The 16,993-nt window shown below is 44.3% G+C and overlaps 1 protein-coding gene across 1 annotated transcript in view; it reads left to right on the top strand.

The window, feature by feature from the left end:
• LOC123378906 (LRAT domain containing 2) overlaps nucleotides 1-16,141 on the top strand; it is a 31,533-nt gene extending 15,392 nt beyond the window's left edge. The window contains exon 2 of the transcript XR_006592688.1: nucleotides 8,659-16,141. The gene's annotated coding sequence lies outside the window, so the exon portion shown is untranslated. The remainder of the gene's footprint in view (nucleotides 1-8,658) is intronic.
• The last annotated feature ends 852 nt before the right edge of the window (nucleotides 16,142-16,993 follow it).

Raw genomic sequence — 16,993 nt, 5'->3', positions numbered from 1 at the left:
CAGCACCTGTGACCTTGAGCAGGGGACTTCATCTCCTAGAGGGGCAACAGAGTGAGAATGATTCTCTGGCTTCCCTACTTCTCCAGGCATGGAAAAAGTGCTGATCTAGGGAAATTTTCCTTGTCTTTTTGTTCATGGCAAATATTAAGTTCAGTGGTCAGTTTTAGTCCAGAGATCAAACTCAACTTGTTAATTATTCACAGAGTTGATGATAATTCTGCTCTTCTCTGGAAACTGTTGAACCAGTTGGAACAAGCCAGAACTACAAAGCTGGTAAAACTAACTTTTTAAAAATAACTCGTTGAGGCAGAACATAGGAATATTTTTAGAGACAGAATGTGAGCCAATGAAAGCAAAGACACAATGAGAGGAGCATGTCCTTGGGAGCCAGAGAGACTCTTATTAGTGGTGTGCTATTGGGCCAGTTATATAATAAGTAATCTGTATTTCATCACTGGGAAAGTAAGAATAAGTCCCTTGAAGACTTATTTAGAGTCGAATACAATGGGTACAAAGCCCTGAGCTCAATGCCTAGCACCAAGAGTGAGTCAAAATATTTACTAACTTGGATTACAGGCGCCTAAAGAAACCAGTCATGGTGAATCAGCATCCCAGAGGCTCTCAGGGGCCCCCCAGCAGGCAAGGAGTTAATACTTCCTTACTGGATAATGGGGGCAAGGAGGCCATGTACCAAGTAGAACGGAGATCTTTTAGCTACTGTACTCATGTGTCCTGACTGAACAACAGCCTTGGCTGGCAGTAAAAGAAAGTGCTCACCTACCATTCAGTCTAGCCTTCATTATGTAAGAAAGAGGGAAGGGGTAGAGCTAATGATTCGGGGGTGGTTTTTCCCAATGGCACCCGAGGGGTAAAGGGAAGGTTGAAGCCCTTCTCTCTTTCACTTCCCACTCTTACTTCCCACTCTCACTCCCCAGAAACAACAGCTAATAGCAGATTCTTATATCTTTTCCCAGAAATTAATCAATTAGCCTTCTTCCTTCCTTCCACACAAATGGAATTATAATATAATAATGGATAATATTTATCACATACTTGCTATGTACCTGGGAAGATTTTAAGCATCTTGTATGGACTATATGCCATGTAACCCTCATGACAACTCTGTGAAAAAGGTCCTGCTTTTATTTTCATATTTTAGATAGGAAAACAGACCCAGAGGGGTTAAATCACTTGCCTAAAGTCACACAACACTTAGGGATGGGAAGAGAACCCAGGAGGTTAAAAAAAATCTATCTTACTCTGTTTTGTGCCTGAATAGTATCTATAGGAATGAACCGTAGTTTGTGTGACTTATTGTTGGATATGGAAGTCGTCCAAATCTGTTCTAACAATCACACGGGCATCAAACAAGTTTGTATATGTATCTTTGATGTCTGAACTCTTAATTGATGTCTGCTTTGTGCCATGCACTCTAGGACACTCTTTATATGTATTTGTCATTTAGTGCCCACAACTACTCCATGAAATTAGGAATTCGCCCCTTTGCAGGTAACGGACATTGAGACTCCGAACAGTTAAGTAACTTCCCCAAGGCCCCAAAGTTCATGATTGGCAGAAAGTGGAATTGAACTCGGGCTCTGAGTTCAGGACCTGTAACGTGACTGTTACTATGGAATATACATGGATGTATATGTATGGATGGCTGTGTATGAAAATGCCCATGAGGAATTCACGTGTCTACAAGAATATTCTCCTCTTAATACCATTGTCCTTTTATAGTTTTTCATGCACTAATTTCACTGAGACTCCATTTTCATGGAGTTAATAATACCTATTGCTATGGACTGAATTGTGCTCCCCAAAATTCATATGTTGAAGCCCTAACCCCCAGTGTGATGGTGTCTGGAGGTTGGGTGTTTAAGAGGTAATTAGGTTTATGGGGCGCCCAGGTGGCTCCGTCGATTAAGTGTCTGACTCTTGATTTCTGCTCAGGTCATGGTCTCACAGTTCGTGAGTTCAAGCCCCACGTTGGGTCCTGTGCTGACAGCATGGAGCCTGCTTGGGATTCTCTGTCTCTCCCTCTCTCTCTCTCTCTGCCCCTCCCTGCTGTGCTCTCTCTCTCTCTCAAAATAAACATTAAAAAAAAGAGGCAATTAAGTTTAGATGAGGTCATGATGAGTGTCCTTATAAAAAGAGACACCAGAGACCCTGATTCCTGTCTCCACCATGTGAGCATACAGCAAGAAGTCCTTGCAGAGACCCGACCACACTGGCACCCTGATCTTGGACTTCCAGCTTTCAGAACTGTAAGAAGTTTCTGTTGTTTAAGCCACCCAGTCTGCGGTATTTTGATATGGTAGCCAGAATAGACTAATTACCTAACTTATGAAATTGTTTTAAAATTAATACAAACAACTATGGAGTTATCCTATGCCTGGCATTTTTCTCAGAGCATCGCACGTACATTAGTTTCCTAGGGCTTCCATAACAAAATGCCACAAACTAGGTGGATTAAAACAATGGAAATTCATTGTTTCACAGTTTTGAAGGTTAGAAGGTCCAAAGTCAAGATGTTGACAGGACCAAACTCCCTTTGAAAGTCTCTGAGGGATGTTCTTCCTTGCCTTTTCCTAGTTTCTGGAAGCCACAGGCATCCCTTGGCTTACGGTAGCATAACTCCAATCTCCACCTCTGTTGTGACATGGCATTCTCCCCCACGCGTCTGTGTCGTCACTTAGTTACCTTTTTATAAGGACACTGGTCATATTGGGGGAAGAGCCTACCTTACTCACGTCTTACTGTCATCTTAACTAATCACATCTACGATGTCTCCATTTCCAAATAAAGTCCCATTCTGGGATATTGAGGGTTAGGACTTCAGCATATCTTTTTTGGAGACAACAATTCAACCTATCGTAATACATATTTTCTCATTCAATCTTCATAACAACCCAATGAAGCAGATATTAACATTATTCCCATTTTATAGATGAGGACATTGAGGCTCAGAGAGGTTACATAACTTGTCCAAAGTCACATAGCAATTAAACAAGTGCATGCGCTTATGCTTCGTGGACAGAATAGACACTCGGGAAAAACTGTGGGTTTGCTTTATTTTGAAATGCCTCCCAAATAGCAAAAACCTTTAGACTAATATCCCTCATCAAGATAAATGCAAAAATTCTTCACAAAACATAAGCAAATCAAATGCAGGCATATGTAAAAAAGGATAACACATCATGACCAAGTGGAATGGAATATATCAGTGATAACTGATTTAAGTCTTTGCCTAGTGAGTCCAGTGTCTTGGGCTTTCTCAGGGACAGTTTCTGTAAACTATTTTTTTTTTCCTGTGTGTGGGCCATACTTTCCTATTTCATTTCATGTCCTGTATTTGTTGCTATTGTTACTGAAAACTGGACATTTAAAATAATATGGCGTGTCAGTTCTGAAACTCAGATTCCTTCTCTTCTCTGAGCTTTGTTATTGTTGCCACTGTTTGCTAATTTAGTGACATTCCTGGACTATTTGTGTAAAATATGTATTCTATGTCATGTGTAACTTACTGAAATTTCTATTCATTTAGCCTAGTGGTTAACTGATGACTGGGCAAGAGGTTTCCATAAAATTACTCAAACTAATAATCTTCCAGCCTTGTTAAGGTGTGTGTGTGTGTGTGTGTGTGTGTGTGTGTGTGTAGAGTTATGTTTTCAGTGCTCTGGCAGGCAATTTACAACTCTAGTTTGTACTCAACTCCTTGCTCACACAGAGACTCAAGATAACCAGAGGTGAGAATAGGACTTTCTCAAGGCTTTCCTGGGCATACCCAACAGTCCCGAATATGCACATGGGCTTCTAGACTCCCGGGAATATGCTGGAGCTTTTCAAAGATGCCTATGATATCTCATTACCCAGTTTTGCTTTTCTTTTTAATACTTTTGGTTTGCCACTTGTTAGCTCCAACTGTTAACACATCCTCAGGCAGCTGTGATATTAAACAATTGCCACTGATTATATTTGACAAATACTCTGTGGGTGGGGCTCCTCAGAAAGCACGCTCTGATTAGATCAGATAAAGGCATTCTTGAAAGTGGAGCTTTTCCGTGAACTGCCAGACAGATCACACAGCGACAGTTTCTAGGAATGGGACTTCCTAGAAGCTCCAAAGCCATTTTGCTTTCTTCAGGAGCTGCTAATCTGCTATTTTTCACAGCTACTGTAATTGTGAGGCTATTGGCTTTCGGTGCTACTGAAGTGCTGGGGAGAGGGTGACGGGCTTAAGTCCCGTGAAAATGCCACGATACTCCCTGTCCTTGTTGAGATTCGGCCATTTTTCTTGAGTAAATGCTGCTGGGGTTGTTGCAAGCCATTGGTGATTTTTCAGTTACGAAACAGTTAATTTTGACAGTTTTCACTAGGATTCTCATTGCCGTTATGGAGAAGCGGGTTTCAGAGGTCCTCAATCAACCATTTCAGAACAACCGGTTGTATATCCACTTTCTATAGTTACGTAACAAATTAGCACAAACTTGGTGGCTAAACCAACACCCATTTATTATGTCATAGTTTTCATAGGTCAGAAGTTTTGGCACAGAACAACTGGATTTTCCGCTCAGGGTCTTATGAGGCTAAAATCAACATGTTGGCTGGACCGAGTTCTTTCTGAGTCTGGGCTCTCCTTTCATCCTCCTTGAGGTTGTTGGCAGATTTTGAGTTTTGGTTGCGGTACTGAGGTCCCTGTTTCTTCGCTGGCTGACAGTCCATGCATCTCCTCAAGGCCACCCTCAGGTCCTAACATGGCCTAGAAACTTACTTTCTTTGAAGCCAGCAGGAAAAGCCTCTCCTCGGTCTGTTAAGATAGAGACTTAAGCTACATAGTCTAATCATGGGAGTGACTAGCCTATCATATTCACAGGACATACTCACACTCAAGGAGGAGGGATAATATAAGGTACATACACCAGGGGATGGGATTCTTGGGGCTGTCTTAGAATTTTGCCTACCATAGTCTTAATTGTAGGGTTTTGTGTAGCACTGTTTTATATAAATCATACCTATAAATTAACCTAATGTAATCATCACAACAGTTCTTTGAGATAGCAAAGAAGGTGTTCCAAAACGCATTTCAGAGATGGGAACTTAAAGGCTCAGAGAGACCATATGACTTTCTCATGGACGTACAACTAATGAGAGGCAGATTAAATCCTCTGACTCCTGTAGAACACCCGCTGTCCTTCTGCACACCTGTCCGCCATGTTAAAGCTCAGGCCTTTCTAAGTTTTGTTTGTTACACGGCAGTAAGGATGTTAGTATCTGAGGCCCCTTAAAGGAACTTTGTTCCCGGCACAGTCTCCCCCGGGCTCCTGCATCTCCTGCCTGTGTATCTGGGGAGAATACTTGAGCATGGAAAATAGTATTAACCAGGAGTTTTGATAAAATGGAGTTTTCAGGGGTGAATTGCAATTTAAATAGCTGAGAAATTCCATTTACTCCCAGCAATGTATTCTGAATGCTCCCTCCGGCCCAGCTCTAAAGGAGCAGACAGTCATCTCCCGCAGAAAGTAATGGAATTTTTATTTTTGTCTTAGAAGTGCCTTGAAATCAGCAATCTCAAGGCTGGCAAAGGGGCCTTCCTTGAAGGCCTCATCACAAAGAATAGCAGAAGGTTCTGAAGGTAGTCAGCCATGGACCAAACTCATTCTCACTTCACTTCAGTTGAATGGTTTTGCAAGTGGTAGAGGAAATTAACCATTTAGGACCAGCTTTCCCACCTCCCTCTACTTAATCTCCTTATTCAGCTTGTCCAATCATCTAAAAGGTAGCAGGTTTTCTTTAGTTCCAATTCGATCTTTTTAATGATGCTGTGGCTTCCATTGTAATGCAAATGGACACTTGTGGCCCTCATCAATCAGTCCTTCAAATGTTCGAGGACAGTAGAGCTGGGATGTTGGTTCCCTTTCCAGATTCCCTTTACTAGGTCCCCACACAAATTCCCCTACTGCTGTGAGAAGGTATCTCTCGTCTTTCCACACTGCCTCAAAGCGGCAATGGACTAAGCAGGTGTGTTTCATGCTCCAGAGCTCCCTTTTTGATCAGGTGAAGGCTGGATCCTGCCGAGACCAGAGACCACATCCTTGCTTAGAATCCTCCTCTGCCCACCCTGCTCCCTGCATTTCTTCTCTCTCCAGGGCCTTCTGCAGGCATTGAATCTACATTCACCCAAATCACCGTTGCAAGGGCTGCTTTGATGTGACTGACCTAAGGCAGATAGTAACGAAATTCTGCTGGATCTTTCCTCTAAGTCCAAAATAATATCATAGCCAGGAATTAAAGGTCTTGCTATAAAAAACCATCGGCTAGTCCCCCTTGTCCTTACGAACGTGGAGGTCATTTACCTTTCAGCGTCAATTACCTTGAATGTAGCCACAGACCTAGAAAAGGCTTATGAGTAACAGATCTAGATATTGTAAGATAAAAGGCAACCTGTACCTTCGTCGTTAAAAACAAAGTGCAGGTGTTGGGGCGCCTGGATGGCTCAGTCGGTTGAGTGTCCTACTTCTGCTCAGGTCATGATCTCATGGTTGGTGAGTTCGAGCCCCACTTCGGGCTCTCTGTTGTCAGCTCGAAGCCCGCTTCTGGGTCCTCTTTACCCCCCTCCCTTTGCCCCTCCCCTGCTGGTGCTCTCTCTTTCTCTCAAAATAAATAAACATTAAAAAAGAAAGAAAGAGGGGCGCCTAGGTGGCGCAGTCGGTTAAGCGTCCGACTTCAGCCAGGTCACGATCTCGCGGTCCGTGAGTTCGAGCCCCGCGTCAGGCTCTGGGCTGATGGCTCAGAGCCTGGAGCCTGTTTCCGATTCTGTGTCTCCCTCTCTCTCTGCCCCTCCCCCGTTCATGCTCTGTCTCTCTCTCTCTCCCAAAAAAATAAATAAATGTTGAAAAAAAAAGTTAAAAAAGAAAGAAAGAAAGAAAGAAAGAAAGAAAGAAAGTGCAGGCTTTGATGTCTGACAGATATACATTTGTATACCTGGGTAAGCTGGTGACCTTTCCCATTCTCTGGGTCCCATCTGTCATGCAGGGCTCACCCCATCCATCTCACAGTGTTGCTGGAAAGACAAATGGAACAATTCGTTAAATGAGTTAGTACAAATCAGAGCTTCAAAAACCAAGAGGTTTTTTTTTTTTTTTTTTTTAACATTAAGGTCTTTGTGTGACAGGAAGCATGCTATTTTAGGCCAGGTACAGGCCAACTTCTGTTTCAAAGCTGAGGCTCAGAGAAGATCCTTTTGCTTACACATGAAAACAAAAACTCACCAGCTCCAAGAGAAACAAAAATGAACTTTGATGTTCTGCCTCACCACACTGAGTTCCATTCGGAGAGGAAGGGGGTGGATTGCTAGAACCGGAGGAGAACACGGGCTGCAGTTGTCCAGACATGGTGCGGTGGGCGTGGGCAGTAAGATGGGGTAGGCATTGTCCCGGAAGTCTGCTGAACCCAAGGAGCTGGGGCGGCCGTGTTTAAACACAGGAGGGGTGGCCAACGTGGAAGGTGACATATATCCTCATTGGTTAAACCTGGGGAGCGAGAGCTCTGTTGATGTCTACACTCTCTGTCATCTTACGTAAGTTGGAAATATTTAAAAATAAAATGTAAAATTGGGGCACCTGGGTGGCTCAGTCGGTTGAGCGTCCGACTTCGGCTCAGGTCATGATCTCGTGGTTCGTGAGTTCGAGTCCCACGTCGGGCTCTGTGCTGACAGCTCAGAGCCTGGAGCCTGCTTCGGATTCTGTGTGTCTCTCTCTGCCCCTCCCCTGCTTGTGCTCTTTCTTTCTCAAAAATAAATAAATAAACATTTAAAAAATTAGATGAATAAAATATAACATAAGAGCACAGGTAACAACGGGCTGAATGAGAATGATTAAACCCACGTTGTGAAATGAACCAGGCATGGTATAATTTACAGTACCCTAAACTCAAACTAATGCTTACCCACCATATGTTTGCATCAGTGAATTTATATACATGTGTGTGTTTATCTCTATGTATTTTTCACATAACACATATAACCACACGTGAGTTTAACTGAATCTTCTTACCTGGCATCGGCCCCGGGGTAGTAAATGAGCAAATTCTTGGATCCCGTGTCTCCTTTACAAATGCCTGCTTCTCCCAGATTCCAGGACAGCCCTGTGCCTTCCCCCCTTCTCCCCCTTTGTCCTTTCCGGTTCTCTACATCTCTGAGCTGACACCAGAAGTCTTTTCATTAAACCTGTGAATCTAAAACTGTGTCCTGGTTTAGAAAGCATTCCTCATTTCTTTAAAACCATTATTGCTATTTAATTTCCTTTCTTCGGTTACCAGTGAAGTTGAACATCTGTTCTGCTCTTCGTCAGTCATTCCCAGCCCCGCCCTGCCCCAGAGCCAGTGTGGTCCCAGATCTGCTCTCAGGAGTCCTGGGGGGTGGCAGGGGAGGGAGCCTGGAGGTGCTAGACAGGGAGGAAGATGTGGTAGGGGGATTTGGGGAGGTATGAGAACTGAGGTAGGTGGTTCCTGATTCCGTTTGTCAGCTCTTCCCTTAGGATTTGTTCATCTCTAGGGCTAAAATCTCCTTGCAACATTTCCCTTTATTCCTTCAGGACCTATCGTCCCCAGGGTAATTTATTTTAACTAGTACTTTGTTCTCAATTATCCTACCAACAGAAATTCCAACCAGAAGACAAGAACTTCAAAGCTGGACTCCGGCCCTCTTTTGGAGCAAGCAGCAGCATCTCAGGCAAAGTGAAGGGTGTGGCTTCAGTCTTGTTCCTGGGAGAAGACATGCCCTTCAGGTTAGTCACAGTCAAGGCGAGTTTCATGGAGAGACTCCTGATGTCACATGTGGGTATAAGGAAACCCTGAGGGCCAGTACCAGGGCTGATAAGAACAAGGTTCCTTTGCATCCCCAGGTCCAAGGGAAAGAGGGGCAGAGTGGCATATCGAACAGAAACAGAGAGGCTCTGACCAGTATGGAGAAAGCTGCCTGACATGAGGCAGACCCAGAGAGGAAGGAGGTGGCCGTCTCCAGGTGTGACTCAGAATAAACACCCCACCTCACATTCCTCCCTCTTCTGCTGGTGTTGATAATTAGCCAAAGCCTACAAGAAGCCGAATGGCAAGAGAACCCATTGGTGGGTTCCTCCAGGCGGCCTCCTGGGGCACAGAGAAGAATGGAGAGTGGATCTGGGCCAGTCACTTGCACATGCCCAGCACAAAGGCCACGGGGACCACATGTCATCGAGTGTTCATATGGCAATCTAAGACTTTTTCAATTAAATGGCAAAGTACCGTACAACGATAATTACTTTGCTCTGATAATTCAGTCACTACTTTGAGTCACCCTGTAAGGGATTTATTATTATTAACTCCCCAGAAACCAAGGCAGACAGCGATTAATTACTGCTCCAATATAGCTAGAAAGACTTCTGAGAAAAAGTTTGTAAGACGCCCCTGTTCAGTCCTTGCTTATAACCACTACATTCTACAAACTTATTCTACCCTCTCCTTGGGCACTTCCTCAGAGCCAGAGGCTTCTTCAGCACCCTAAAGAGCCTTTATGACCTGGTTCCTTGACTTCCCCTCCTCTCCAAAAGTTGTCTGAATCACTGGTCACAGGATTCAGAAATCGGGTCCAGGCGCTAACAGGCAAGACCGGACCCGGTGAAGGCCCGCGTTTGAGCAGCTCGTGGTGGACAGACAGGGCCACAGAACAGTGACCAGGGAACCAGCAGAAAGGAACATAGAGACCAGATGCAGACTTTCACCTGGAGCCTGGAGGTCGGGCCCAGAGGAAAAGCGATAAGGAACATAAAGGTTATACATGAGGTTGGCACCATTCCTCAAGAAATGGGTGAAAGAGGAGAGTGACACATTGCTTTAGTGCAACCACGGCAGCCACGATTTGTATAGTGCTTTAGTGGTTAAGACAGATTCCCAAATATTTCAGCAGCCGATAGTTTCCTTTACTAGACTGGGGGCTTCCTGAGGATGGTGGCTTGTCATTTTGGTGTCCCTACAACCCAGCAAGGCGTCTGACACTTAGTAGCTACCATCCGCAAATCCATTTGTTAAATCAGTCTTTGGAAACAGAGCAAATAATGGAACCCTGAGGGTTTTGGTAGCCAATGACATCAGGAACATCATTCTGGTGCTATTGATCTTTGAGTGAAGTGAGAGTCCCTGGGGAGGCCATCGAGTCTTTGGGAGCCTGAGTGTGCTCACACATGAAAGGACAACTAAACGTCCCTACATTTGCAGGATTTCTGGGAAGTTGTACACACACACACACACACACACACACACGCACGCGCGCACACTCAATACTGTTTTTCCATCTGGCAAGGTAACCATGATGATATGATGACAGTGACCGTGATAACGAGGACGCAACCTCCCTTGGGGAAACGTTTCGCTGCCTCCATTATTTGAACGAATTTGCTTCCAGACAGTCCCGTCTAAACAACAAACAGGTCTTAAGCTTCCCACTTGAGAAAAAAGCCGACGAAGAAAGCTGTGCAGGTAGCAAGGTGACCTCTGTTATTAACTCAACACAACGGAGCAGGCTTCTCACCCCACGTGTAAGGGTTATGAAGGAAGGCTTAAAAGCCACCCCTCCTCGTCCTCTCTGAGGTAAAAGCTCTTGCTGCAGGGGTTTGCTGAGCCTTCCTAAGCCCGGGGTGACACCAGGTCACGAGATGGTGCTTAAGTAGTTCGTCTCTGGGTTAGTTGTGATTTTTTTTAATCTTTTTGTTTTGTTTTGTTTTTCCAGTCAGCTTTCTCAGCCTGTAAAAGTTCGAGTCTTTTTGCCTCCATCATTCTCACCACGAGAGTCTCATACCTTGCTCTCGTTCCCATGCTTCCCACCCCTCATCCCACCAAAAGCAGTGTGTTTAGTGGTAATATCGGTGAAGACAACATTTAACAGACAAAATGGCGGACCGACTCCCCCTGGCTCTCTGTATCAGCTCCCTCGCGGACACCCACCTGAGGTCTGACAAGGAGGGACTCTCTCTACAGGGACTCTCCCTACTCTGTGTTCACTGTGTTTCTAACATGAGCTCATCAGTCTCCTCTGCAACCTGGGTGCTGGAGGAGGAGAGAGGAGGCAGGAATGAGGGGCCACAAAATACGAGGCATTTGGCAGCTTTCTTTCAAGGTGTTATTAGCTAAACATTAAAGCAAAATGTTCTCATTAAATTCAGCAGCTGAGGATGGTACTTGGTTCCTGTGCATTATGGCGATCCATATAACATGAATCACAGTCAGGAATGCAAGCTGGACTTGAAGCAAACTTCCCTGAAATGTGTAGCACTGGTAAACATTGCTGTTTGCTGCATGAAAGTGCCTGGGGAAGGCTCAGCCGAGGACTTCCCGTAGGGCACATTTCAGCAGCATTGATCCAAGTGACCTTGTCCTCTCTTCTCCTGCACTACTTGGAAGGGGAACCATGTTGGATTCATCGATCCTCTGGTTCTCTCCCACTTGAATGAGCGCAGGAATCTCAGCCTGGACTTCACTGATGTGCAAAGATCTATACATAGTGTTCATGAACCTTCTGGTACTTAGACCAATTTTGTATCTCTGTCTTCCATGGGCTTCTCTTTCTGAGAAAAATTTCCAAGTCTTTCAGGAGAATCCCATGGTTGTGCACATCCTCCAAAACATTAAGAACCACTAACGTGGAGGGTTAGTTGAAACATTCTGTAAACTGTACAAAGTATATTTTAGGCAAAAAAGAGAGGGGAAGAAACTCCCTTTTTCCTTGGCTTACAGGAGTCTTACTCTCGTCGAAAGACCCATGCACAGGGACAGTGGTGGGCATGGCGAAGGAGTAGTGGGAGTTGAAGCTCAGTTGTAGCCCCCACTCGGATACCAGCTGGCTTTCTGAATCTGTGTGGTCTCCAAAATACTAGCCATGAAGTGGTTAAAGATGGGCACTCACCCTCCGTGCCTGCCACACGGGTACAGCCAGGAAGGGATATGTTGATTACACAGAAGCTTTGATGGCTTTTGTGTATTGCCACAGATGTGCTCTTACAAGAACAGCCACTCGACATTCGCTGAGTGTGCAAAACCACGGAGTGAGTCTTCTCAAAGTCTCAAGGTCTGTGTCCTACATGTGAATTTTGACGAATTTCTTAATGCCCCAGCCTGCGTTCCGTCACCTGTTCAATCCAGGCAAGCCTGCTCACCTAACTCGCCTTTAAAGATGTAATAGTTAAATGATAGAGTTAGTGAATTACTAAAGGGAGGTGAAAAAGAAGCCGAAAAGAACATAGACACCTAGGTATTCTATTCTTAATGGAAAGAATTTGATTGTTCTGAAAGGGCAACCAGGTCCAAAAAGCAGGACAGGCCGCTTCCAGGAGGAAACTGGGATCCCCTAAAAACAGATCCCTGGAGCAAAGCTCACTGTGGGCAACCAGTCTTCTACATTAACTGTTGGGATGTGACTACCTCGTGTGTTGTTCACTCGCACTGTAACATATACACTGGAATCTTAATACTGTTGCTTTTCACAAGTATGCACTGTTCCAGGCACGACTTCATGTCATTTCACTTATTTTTGACAAATACTCTGCACGGTAAATACAATAGGTTTGTTGGAAATAGGTTGGACCTGGTTGATAGTGTCAGGAAATAGCTTTCTTTTTCTCCCTATGGCCTTCACACTCATTTGCCTCTTCCTTCCCCTGATGGCATATTGGGGACAGTCTATAGCTTCCTGGTCACTTGTAAGTATTAAAATGTCCAGTCCAATTGAAATCAAAATTGAATCTCATATCCAGTTCAGAGCTTCTCCCTTCTGCCCGGCTCAGGTGTATCCAGATGCTCAGGTACCAGAAAAGACATAGAGCCTTTGATCTGTTCTTCAACAATCTTCGCTCCACCTTTTACCTGACTCGCCTAATTGCCGATGGATATTCCAAGGTTAGAGTAGTGAGAAGGATGCGAGATCTCGTGGCGGATGCTGTTCTTGGTGTCCTTTTAGCTGTTGAAGGCCCTACAAATAGTAGGATCCAAATGGTGGCTTTCATTAGAGACCCTGACTTGGCAAGGCACTCTACTAACCTCTTGTGACTTCTCTCAGTGTCTGTACCTCGTGGTACCCCAGTCCATTTGAGCAGATAAGTTAAGCTGGCTGCTTTCCGTGGCATTCACCTGGCCCTAGTAAAATGTTTACATACCTGCTTTGCCATCGTGGGCAGCTTTCATGAGCCCCAGCCCCAGCCTTCTCCAGGCAAGCACTAGGCACCAGTCTCTTAGCAACCAATGCCAACAGAACATATTTGAAGATCTCCCAAGAATTCCACTATGCTCCAAGACTGGACAGCTTGGGACCAGTCCCTGCATCTCCACGTCCTACAAGCATCCAGCCTGCCCTCTTCCAACAAATCCTCTCTCCAAGATCAATTATCCTAGATGTCCTCATCTTGTTGTGGGTGAATGGAAGCAATGCCATACCCAATACTACTAGGCTCCTTGGAAGAATTCCTTTTCTCTAAGGAAGCTTCTAGCCTTCCTATAAACAAGCTATTGGGAATGTTGATTTGGATACAGACCAGGCATTCTTGTGGAGAGGGGTCGAGGTCCTGTCTTTAGGACACACGGCTACTTAGCTTTGTCCCCATCTTTGAGGTTTCAGCCAAAACTTCGTCTTAGTAAACATTGGCTATTATCCTTTTACCCACAAGGAACTGAACTGCAAAGAAATTTGTTGCCAAATGCCAGTAGTCACTCAACTTGTGAGAGCAGAAATCAGATCTGAACCCTGATCTGTCCTTCTCCCTGCTCAGTCTTCCCTGTACTCCAAATCCTTCTCCTAACCGAAGTGGCCTAGGACCAAGAAGAAGAGATTACACTTAATCCTATTTTACAGATGAGCCAACAAAGTCTCCAGAAGTTTAAGAGTCCACCTTGTAGACTAGTCAAAGTCCATCTTGTGGTCGAGTCCAAGTTCCAGCAGGAAACAGGTGGCTCACACAAAGGAAGCAGCTCGAAGACAGTTTACTAGAGAATCATTTAGAAAGATGTGGGCAGCATTAGGAAGCCACAGGGGATAGTGCAGTTTTTCGGGACTAGTTAGCAGCAGGGCTATTACCCCAGGACGAGAAGGAGGAGGGAAGGAGAAAACGGTCTTGAGGGCCACTTTGAGAGGAGCAGAGAGCTCAGGTTGTAGGAGCCAGCAGGTCCTAAGTCATGGCTCAGGAAGGAAGCCAGCCTGCCTGCCTCTACTCTCTGTCTCCAAGCTCCTCTGGAAGTCCAACCCAGTAAGGAGCCAGCAGGCACTACCTGTGCCTGTTAAAGCTGTCCCTATATATGGGTCTCCCAGAGCCATGAGCAAGGGGATTGGGGGTGCAGAGTGGATCTGACCCACTCAGCCAGTAATGGCGGAGCTGAGGTTTGAAACCGTGTCTGCCTACCCCAACCCCTATGTCACATTTGGTTGCCTCTGCCTTTATTTCATGATGCACCTGTGACAGTTTGACTGCAGTGGAAATCCTCTCGGGGCGGGGACTTTTTCTTACTGTGTTTATAATTGCTGCCATCCTGAGCACACACAGATATTCAGTAAGAGTTTGTTGACAGCATTAATGGGTGGAGGGGCAGGTTACAGATAAGCTTGAAACACATGAGGACAGTATGAGCAAACGGAGAGAAATGATAAGCATTGCAGGAACTTAGTGTATAGGCATTTATGTGAGACAGTGTAAACAAAGTTATGTATACATACGATTTCACATGACTTAGTTCGTAGACATTGTCTCTTTTGAAGCTCACCTCAGCTCTTAGATTATCATCCCTCGACGAATCACACAAGCTTATTTGTGTAATTACTATAGCTGATAGGGATATGTGCTCAGGTCACCTCATAAAATCAGCACTCTTTCCAGTACCTCCCAAAGGGGCATAACATGGTGAGATAACAGCATAATCACGGTTTGTGCTCAGTCTCTGTCTCTGTCTGTATGTTTGTCTTTCTTTTTTTTCCTCCTGCCATTGACTCCTTGAAGAAATCAAGTTATCTGTCTTTTACGATGTCCCACATTCTGAATGTGTGTTTGTTTCCTTAGAGTTTTATGTAACTTGTTATTCTTTCTCATGCCCCTTTCCTGGAAATGAGCCCTTGAGGATTGATTTGATTCAGATTCAGAATCAGATTTTTGTTTTGTTTTTGGCAAGAATACTTCATGAGTGGCGCTTCGTGTGTGTCTCATACTACAGCACATCAAGCTAGACACCAAGTCCGACTACTCCACCTTTCCTGCGGCTGAGATGAATTGGTGGATTCAGGTGATTTACACAGTTTTATCATTATCAATGACTGGTATTGTAAAGTTAAGTGTCAGCAACGTAGCAGGCACTAAGCTTGGCATCACATGTATGTTATCTTATTGAACCCACACAAAAACTGCATAAAAAGGTCTCCTCGTGCTCCTTTATTAACGAAGCGAAACAGGCTCAGAGGTTAAGTGGGTTGCCTGAAGTCATACAACTAGTGAGTGACAGAGGCAGGGTATGGAGTAAGGTCTGATGGACTCTGGAGTCTATGTTCTGAACAATTCGCTGACATTATGTGTAGTTTTATTTCTTTTCAGTGCATTCTCACAGACTTGCTCCTAGAGATTTCGATTCTTGTCCCTTTAGTGGATGGTCCGTGTCAGAGTAATTTAGACTTTTAACGTTAGAGCCAGTGTTGGGCAAAGGGCCAAAGAGGGAGGCCACTTCGGTACCAACCAGTCCACAGGAGGGGGAAAGGAAAGATAACAGGTTATAGGGCAAGGTGCTTAGAACAGGTGGCATAGGCAGCGAAGTCCAGAAAAGCAATCTATTCAGATGCTTTTAATTGCACTTTATAAAATCGCAATCCAAAAAAAACTTAAGAAAAAAGGATCTTTGATTTAATCAGGTCACCAAACTATGGAAAGGCCAGAGATAGGCTGTCCTCAGGAATCTCCGGAGCCAAGTACTAGAGTTCCACTGAATGCTCTCTCCAACTCTCAGCTCAGCTTCTTCATGCATGCTGGTTTCCTGCCGTCAGGCTGGCTGTCTCCACACGGCAGTAAGCAAAGCTACAAGCAGCTTATCCTTACAGCTAACTGCATGAACAGAGAGGAAAGAGAACTTTTTCTTCTTAACTCTAGTGGAAAAAATTCCAGGGAAAAACTCTGATTGGCTGAGCTTGGACCAATCACTATGGCCAGGGAAGGGGAGCCCTACCATTGGGTGACTTGGATCACATGTCCCTTCTATGACCAGTAAGGCAGGTCCATTACTGTAAGAAAGGAATTAATCACACAGGTAATGGCACTACGAGGGGGATTGTGAGCTGGATTGTCACTCCAGTCTCCATTTTCCTCCTTCCTTCTTTTCTTTTCTTTTTTCTTTTTTCTCTTTTTTCTTCTCTATTCTCTTCTTTCTTTCTTTCTTTCTTTCTTTCTTTCTTTCTTTTTTCTTTCTTTCTTCTTTATTTCTTTTCTTTTCTTTTCTTTCTTTCTTTCTTTCTTTCTTTCTTTCTTTCTTTCTTTCTTTTCCTTTCTTCCTTTCTTCCTTGCTTTCTTCCTTTCATCCTTTCTCTCTCTTTCAGGTGCAATCGACATATAACATTATATTAGTTTCAGGTGTATGACACGATGATTTGATATTTGTGTACAATGCAAAATGATCACCAATGTCTAGTTGTCATCTGTCCCCATTCAAAGCTAGAATTTTTTTCCTTGTGATAAGCTCATTTTCCATATATTCTTATTAAGAAACAAATGACAACAGATGATACTTAGAGGCAGGCTCTTTTGACTAAAAAGAACAAATCTAAGGGGGAGATAACGGAAGTTAATTAAATACCCACATGTACTACGTAATATTCCAAATGCTACATTGTAGCTCGTTTAATCTTAAGCAACACTACCAGAAACTCAGCATTGGATTCTCTCTCTTTCTCTTTTGTTTTTAAAGACTAAACTGAGGCTCACAGAAGTTAAGTGACTTGCCCAAGATC

This window comes from Felis catus, chromosome F2, assembly GCF_018350175.1.
Source record: "Felis catus isolate Fca126 chromosome F2, F.catus_Fca126_mat1.0, whole genome shotgun sequence".
NCBI classification, from domain to species: domain Eukaryota; kingdom Metazoa; phylum Chordata; class Mammalia; order Carnivora; family Felidae; genus Felis; species Felis catus.
This window is presented reverse-complemented; position numbering and strand designations above follow the sequence as displayed.